Source organism: Lycium barbarum, chromosome 2, assembly GCF_019175385.1.
Source record: "Lycium barbarum isolate Lr01 chromosome 2, ASM1917538v2, whole genome shotgun sequence".
Taxonomy (NCBI): Eukaryota; Viridiplantae; Streptophyta; class Magnoliopsida; order Solanales; family Solanaceae; genus Lycium; species Lycium barbarum.
In genome coordinates, this window is record NC_083338.1 from 14,875,948 (window position 1) to 14,884,230 (window position 8,283).

Below are 8,283 nucleotides of genomic sequence, written 5' to 3' on the forward strand. Positions count from 1 at the left end.
TGGAATAACTAATCTCAGGATAAGTTATCTTGGGATAACTTGTTTCCAACCAAACGACCCCTTAGAGTTGAGTTAGACCCTAGATCAATTTTCTCATCACAGGTCCCTCTGGCATGTACAACCGGATTTTGGATTTTAACTGTCACGACCCAACCCCGTAGGCCGCGACTAGTGCCCGACATGGACACTCGTATATACTTACTAACCAAATCTCACTTGTGTTTATATATTATGAACCTCGTGCATACAAAATCATATACATATCATTTAAGTCGTTCCTTATATTGTAACACATAAAATGATCGAGTTAACGTAGTGTAAGGGAAAACCGGACACGACCCAAATAAACGTCGCTAAGCAAACACGACCCACGGCCCACATATATGTCCACGGACCTCTAATACAGACAACGGAATCATATGACGGGACAGGGCCCCGCCGTACCCAAAATAATTATAAACACAAAGGTATATGTAACAGAAAGATCTGTACCAAAAGTATGGGCTCCGGATCAAAGGAGCGCTTCAGAACAGCAGAATATGCACCCTAGGCTGGCGGATCACCTCGATAAGCGTTTGTACCTGCGGGCATGAAACGCAGCCCCCGAAGAAAGGGGGTCAGTACGGAATATGTACTGAGTATGTAAAGCGTGGAATACAGAAGACAGAAACATAACTGGAACGACGGCACAAAAGTAAAAGTATTTTCCAGATTATCAAGGCGCTATTTCCAAATCATAAATCATGTAATGCAGATGCCAGATGTCAAAAAAAAAAAATGCCGACTCAGAAGGTCAGAACAATTGTTTCTATAACACAGATCATATAATCCGATATCATAGGTCAGAAGAAGTACAGAGTGCTAAAGAGCTTACTTTCCCAACATACATCGTGCATATCAGAATCATATATCATATATGTGCATATAACAGATCCCGACCCTTTCGTAAGGGACGCGGTGAACAGAATTATCAATGCATGTCAGAATCATATATCAGAAGAAATACAAAAGGTAAGTAGCTTATCCAGAATGTCAGAGTGCTTACTTTTAGCTCACAAACGGTGCATATCAAAGTCATGCACAGGGCACAGAAACATGGTCGCCACTCCTGTCTCTGGAGCCATAACACACCATATTCCAAAAGATTTCATATCTCCGAACATCTCCGTCACATAACACACCATAGCTTATCCTCGGTACCCGGGGACATACAAAACGCCGGGGAACCGGACACATCATACTTCTTAACATATACACGGTACCTGGGGACGGACAAATATACACAGTACCCCGAGACCGGACACATCATACTTCAGAATTCATATATGGAACCCGACCCTCGAACAAGGGACTCGGCGAACCATCCGCACGATACATACCGGCCCGGGACCCGGTGAAAGAGATCATGACACATGCACGAGCAGAGTAGTGCGAAAACCATATGCATATACATATTTAAATGAATTCCAAGACTCGACGAATAGATACATATACATACTGATATTAGAAGGCTCAAGGTAAGCATCGAGTCCATCGGAATTAGTATACAAAAGTTACGAACTTTCAAATTACAAAACTTTCGAAAAACACACCATAGGTTAATTTCTGAAAATTTAGTAACATCCATTTTGAGGAACTTTCGAATAAAATTATAGGGTACTTCAAACGGAGCATTAGGATCATATACACATATCTGAAATATACCATATAAAACATTTCACGAAGACTCGATGGAACAACACAATGACAAGTCAGGTAAAATAAATCGGACGGCGGAATGATACGAGGGCTGTCTCAAAATAGTATTTCTGGAATCGTATTTGCATCTCAAAATGTATATCAGAATGTGACGGAGCAGTTAAAACATTATCCTTTGGTAGCTAAAATCATAGGCAAAACTCCCTTTTTGATATCATACAGAAATAAGTTAAATAAGACAAACGAAGGAAGTCTCGGGACTAGTGGGCCCACCTCGGGTCAAGTCGAGGTGGCGTACGTGAATTACAAACGTTAGACTCTGTGGAGTTATTCATGAAAGTTTCAGGGCAATTCGGTTACGTTTGTGAAAGTTACGGATGTTTGAACATTTCTTTCCAACAAAACACAGATTCTAATTCAATTACATTGAATGAAATAGCATCAAAATTAAACTCGGATTTCCATGAACAGAATCTCCTCCGAGGCTCAAATCACAACCTAGTATATCTAGGACATGCCAAAAGAAGGAAAGGTAGGGCTTTACATACCTTATTTGCCTTTTACGCTTGTCCAAACTCAAATCTCGTTTCCTCCAAAATCTACAATTGGTCACAATTGCCAAATATTAATTATAAACCTTTAGGAATTCAATCTTAAACCCATACTTGTCTACAGAAATTTGGGCAGCATTTCCCCTGTAAATGCGCCATCCCCGAGAATTCAACTCGGCCAAAAATACAACAACAAATCCGAGAATTTAACTCGGCCACAATATCAACAACAATACCAACAATTATTCTAACAATATCTACCATCGATTCAAAACGCATACTAGCATTAGCAACTTCGTTCTACAACTTCAATGACGTCTCGATTATATTCAATTCATATTTGATCACACATTCAAGTACTAATCCAAGATCATTCAACACAATTCAAAGCATTTCATATCATTTTACAAAATATACAACAATCCCACCAAAAATCATAATTCACCCGAAACCTCCAACCTTCGACACAACATTCACAACACATATTCTTTTTCCAATTTCATCAATAACAACAACAATTTGCATCTTACAATTCCATTCCCACAATTTCATAAATTATAATAAAATCACAAAATTTCCTAGAACAACTTAACAACCAATTTTTCATACCAACTTGAACTATTATCCTTCCATTTACATTATAAGGCCACCACAACACAATTAACAAAATAAATAAAATTTTGATCATTTCTCTCCATCAACAACCATTTTCGGCCACACACACACATACCCATAACACAAAATTTTCATGCTTTACATTCACTTCCATATACTACAACATATATATATATATATATATATATATATATATATATATATATATATATATATATAATTCTTCCAAAATAAAAGGAGTAAAATTCTTACCTTTTTCCAAATTCTCCACTTGGTAAAAAAAGTACTTTCTTGCTTCCAAAGTTGTATCACATTGAAGAGGGCTTTGAGCTTAGTAGTAATTCCACAAGAGATGAATTTTTGAACTAAAGATTTGAGCTCCAATTTTTTTTTCTTTTCTTTCTTTGGCCGTATGGCCCTTTCTCTTGGCTCTTGCTCTCAATTTTTTATTTGTTTTCTTGAATCTTCTAAAAGAAGATGACTAATGGCCCCTTTATTTATTTGTTGTATTGAATTAATTTGGCCAATGGGCTTGGGCCTCTATTCTATCTTTTTTTTTTGTGACTTTTTTTCCTAGCCCAATTACTTGGTTAAATAATTTGTAATTCACGAAACTAATTTTTAAAATTCCAATTTTGCCCTTAGCCTTCCTCGATATTTTCGCGTCAATATTTTTCATGAACCACAACATATATATTAACCAAAATCAAAATATTACCTCATCTCTTGCAAGTCACAATTATTTCAGATTATTTTTTTCCAATTATGCGAAATACGGGATATAACATTAACCTTGGACTTTAACACCGATAGACATTTGTGAGAATGGACTTGTCTTGGCTCTGATAGTATTTGGAAGAATTTGAGCATCCAAATGAACCTTAAGTACGATATTTATAAAACACTTTGGATGCCTTTTATACCCAATGTAGGTCAACTATATAACTCAATAAAAGAAGAAGAAATCTAAATGAACTTCACAAATTACGGAAAAATGTCAAGCCTTTGTAGTTTTCATTGTACTGTTCCATAGAGATGGTATTAGTTGAGCACATTGAAGTAAGATGGGCATGACTACATTCATATAAGGAAGAAAATTCTTTCCCATGCACTCGCAAATTCTAGCACATGCCTGTGATGAAATCTATATATTTATATAAAGCAGGGCACTAGACCCGTCAAGTGGCATGCCTCTTTGGCCTCAAATGCTATTTATCTTTTTTGTCATTTTTTTTGCCTTTTTCTTTCAAATTTTCTATTTAAAAAGATATTCTTTTCCATTCAATGCAAACAAGCCATTGCAATTGTTCCCAACAAAAATTACTCATTGCATCCCTTGAACAAATGAAAAACTAAACATTGCATCCCTTGAACAAATGAAACGTATGGTTACAGTTGATTTAATTTAAACTTTTTAGTTACAATTCCACACTTAATTCCTCATTTTCTACAACGTTCTTTCATAATATATATTAGTTACAAAATTATTCACTGCCCAACACATCTTTCTTTGTCCCGGTCCTCTCATCTTTCTATATCACTCTTTGTTTCCCATCTCAGACCACAATCCCGTCTCTTATGCCAAATTAATGTAATAATTACCCAAATTACAAAAATAAAAACAAATTTAGAAAATTCAAAGTTTCAAAACTTTTTCAACAATTCATTTTTTAATTTGACTGCTTTAATTTTCTTCTTTTGAAGATTTTTTATTTATGATGATTGAACTTATTTTTAGGAATGTGACTTTATTATGGAGAACTATTTTATAAGAATTTGATTGTTTGTTAGTAACTTTTCAGAAATTTGTTTTGATTTTGGAGCAAGGTGTTTTCATCCGTGTTATAGTTTATTCACGACGGTTGTCAGTCAGAATTGAATTTATATATATATATATATATATATATATATAATCGGTGTTCGTCGGTGCTGTAGTTTGTCCCTAACTTTTTGTCCAGTTATTATTGAACTTTTTAACATTCACCCATACATTATTCAATTGATATTCTTCAAGTTTATGCCTTGCTGCTTTTTACGAGAATGCCAAGTAACTTCCTCAAAACTACTTCATGGATTTAGGTACGAAGATTTCTACATTTTTCTTGATTTCTTATCTTTTGGTGTTTAGAAATATATCTTAACAACCTTTTGTTTAATTTTGTTTGTAATCGGACTATTTTGAGCGGAAAAGACATTAACTGCATTGGACATTTTTGCTTTTTTTTTTTTTTTTTTTTTGTTGTGTCATTGTGATCTCTTCTTTTTATTTCGCTTAAAGTTATGTTTTGATTTAGAAATCTAAGTTTCTCAAAGTACTTATCTGTCTGTGTTAAGAATTTGTGTGCATCGTTGAAAAAAAAAAGATATTCTATTTTTGGCAGAAATATATTTTCTTGTTAGTTTAAGATTAGAGTATTAGAAAAATACCATTTCATAAATTAAGTTTGTAAAATTCTTAAATTGGTATCACTATGTTGTTATTTCTGATACTTTTTTGTTTTCCAATTAAAACTTGTGTAACATGAAAAACATTTTTTACAACAACAACAACAATTATCTTTTTACTTGGACAATAGTTGAGGTAAAGGATTAATGATGTAGAAATTGCAAATATAGTGCTTTGTTCCAGCGTCACTTGTGTAAAAATTAATAGACAAAGATGATGTTTTCAGCTAAGAACCTTTGGTAGTTTTTCTTTTTAATAAAGCAATTAACTATTATAGTTTCAATAGGGAAATAACACTTTTTTTTTTGTATTGTACATGCCATCTTTTGTAAGATTTTTTAAAAAGTTACTTTTCTCTGGATAGTTTTATTTTTGTAGATACTTGAGAAAATGCGCGCTATGTTGCCTTCTTGAGATATTCTATATGCTAATAATTACTATGTGATTAATTCTGGTGAACACTTCATGGTGATACAAAAAAAAAATTGGGTTTTACCTCTAAGGTTTTTGCTTTTTTCCTTTACGAAGTGGAAATAAAGTAGAAACTTGTGTTTAACTATACACTTTTAATTTGAAACTATGTATTAGTTTTACTAATTGTCCGTCCATACATTAATAATATCATTATCTTCTAAAGATATTAAGTAAAAAGAGTTTTACTGCTTTCTTTGCATAATCTTATTACTATATGATTTCTGAACAACATTTAAATGGGCGAGAAGACTTACATTACATAATTTTTTCCTCTACGCAATTGTTTCCTTCCCAATAGGAAATTTTATTTATTTGATTTTTTCATATATATATTGTTTTTCCTTAAACAATTGATTTTTTATTTTATTTGTGTTTGTCTTAGATTAAAGTTTACTTTTTTATTAATTAAATTTACAAAATAACCTATCTAACCGAGTAATGAAAATAAAGAGAGGCCCATCTAGAAATCAATTATGATCTTAAAATCAAGTGATTAACACATACCTGAACCATGCTTATAGTAGTAGTCGGATCATCCACCTTTGCTTTTAATGACATAAGCATTTCCATAACCTTTAAGGACAACAATATCAACGAAAAAGGAAACAAATGAAAAGTAAGAGAGGCAAAAAGAAAACAAATGAAACCAAAATGGAATTGATATGAGGAAAAGATGTCCCTGTCATTATCTTGCTGCAAAATATGGTTTGACGACTATGGTAAACCTACTTTGTAATAAAACAAAAACCAAGCCATGATTACAGAACTAAAGAAGATGTACCGGATCCACCGGGCATAATTACTAGTAGAAGACCTGCTTTTCGTCATCTCTAAATTTATCTTTGCCAACAGCCATCACAATACAGCTTATGCACTCCATTGCATATGAAAGAACAATGAGATTAGATTGAAGATCTGCGTTTTTCAGGAGAGTTTTCAAGTGTGGCATAACAGCGTCATAGCAGGTTCGGAAGTGCTCCTGTTGGCGTATAATATATTAGCCTTCATGATTCATAATATAGGTACAAATATAATTGAGTTGAAAAAAACGCACCAGTTAATACCTTAATAGATCCAGCTGTAACAACAATTGCATTTAATGCTTCTTTTTGGACAATTTGTTTGTCATTCTGGATTTGAACGAACAAAAAAAAAAAAAATTGGTTTCTTGCATCACACTTGTGGGCAATGAAATTCCTCTGTAATTTGGTTGCCTCTATATTGCCTATGAAAATGCCAAAGAGCAACGGAATGGATAAGTAATGTCGCATTTAGTAATAAGTAGTTCCTCTATAATCTCATACGTTACAATCGTTCAACGTTCTTGTAAGTCAGCAAGAGAGTTCTTACTGCAACCAAAACAAAGTCATAAAATAAATTCTTCCTAAAGCACTCTACTGGATGCCAATAAGTTAGATAGAATTATATTACCTCTGTCTCAATTTATGTGGCATCATTTGCGTTGACACAAAGAAAGGAAGACTTTTTAAATTTTTGATTTAAAAACAAACCTAAGATATTTGTGTGAATATAAATCATTTCATTGAGATAAAAGAGAAATTTTAAAATTAAGTTATTTCTAATTATAGAAATGTGAAATTCTTTTTTGGACGGATTAAAAAGAAAAGGTGCCACGTAAATTCGGACGGAGAGACTAATATAATTGCACAAAATTCTAGAAGGGATTTTACAAAACACATCCTTAATGGCCTCATGTTGCAGAAAAGCACAAGTGAGTGTTGAGCAGAGGCGGACACAAATGGGGGGGCGGGGGGGGGGGGGGGGGGGGGGGGGAGTGCATCGGAAAAAATTATGCATATATATGGGTATATACCTTGATAAATTAGTACTCCCTCTGTTTCAATTTATGTGAACCTATTTCGTTATTAGTCCGTGTAAAAAAGAATGATCTCTTTCTATATTTGGAAACACTTTACCTTTATGCAATAATTTATAGCCACACAAAATATATGTAACTCATTTAGGACCTCAAGTTTAAAAGTCTCATCTTCTTTCTTAAATTTCGTGCCCAGTCAAATGGGTTCACATAAATTGAAACGGACGATATATATATATATATATATATATATATATATATATATATATATATATATATATATATATATTTATATTTATTTATTTAATGTGCACTTTAACAAATGAAATTGTCTTTGAGGCACGTTGGTTGCAACTGTTGCTTTCTTTACATGTCACCCTGGATCGAACCCAAATGTCACTTTTAATTATTTTTTTGAGCCTATTTTTAGGAAAACAATAAGCGTTAAATGAGCTCATCCAGATTTGAACCTGCACTTACCACATGTTGCACAGCCTTAGCCACTGAGCTATCTCTTTCATTTGCTTCACTATATTAAAATTTATTTATTACACATATTTGACCTATATACTTGTATTTTCGCCACTACTACGCTATTAATGGCTGGTCCTCTACGGTATTATCCCTCAGTCGTCATTAAATTTTTATTGGAGTTTATGTCA

At 33.3% G+C, this 8,283-nt stretch overlaps 1 long non-coding RNA gene across 1 annotated transcript; it reads right to left on the reverse strand.

Moving 5' to 3' along the window:
• Window positions 1-217: 217 nt before the first annotated feature.
• On the reverse strand, window positions 218-3,554 carry LOC132629352 (uncharacterized). The gene is made up of 3 exons (XR_009578198.1): window positions 3,117-3,554; window positions 2,247-2,297; window positions 218-581 (listed from the first exon to the last, which is right to left on the reverse strand). It is a non-coding gene; the product is annotated as an uncharacterized LOC132629352 (long non-coding RNA).
• Between the last annotated feature and the right edge of the window lie 4,729 nt (window positions 3,555-8,283).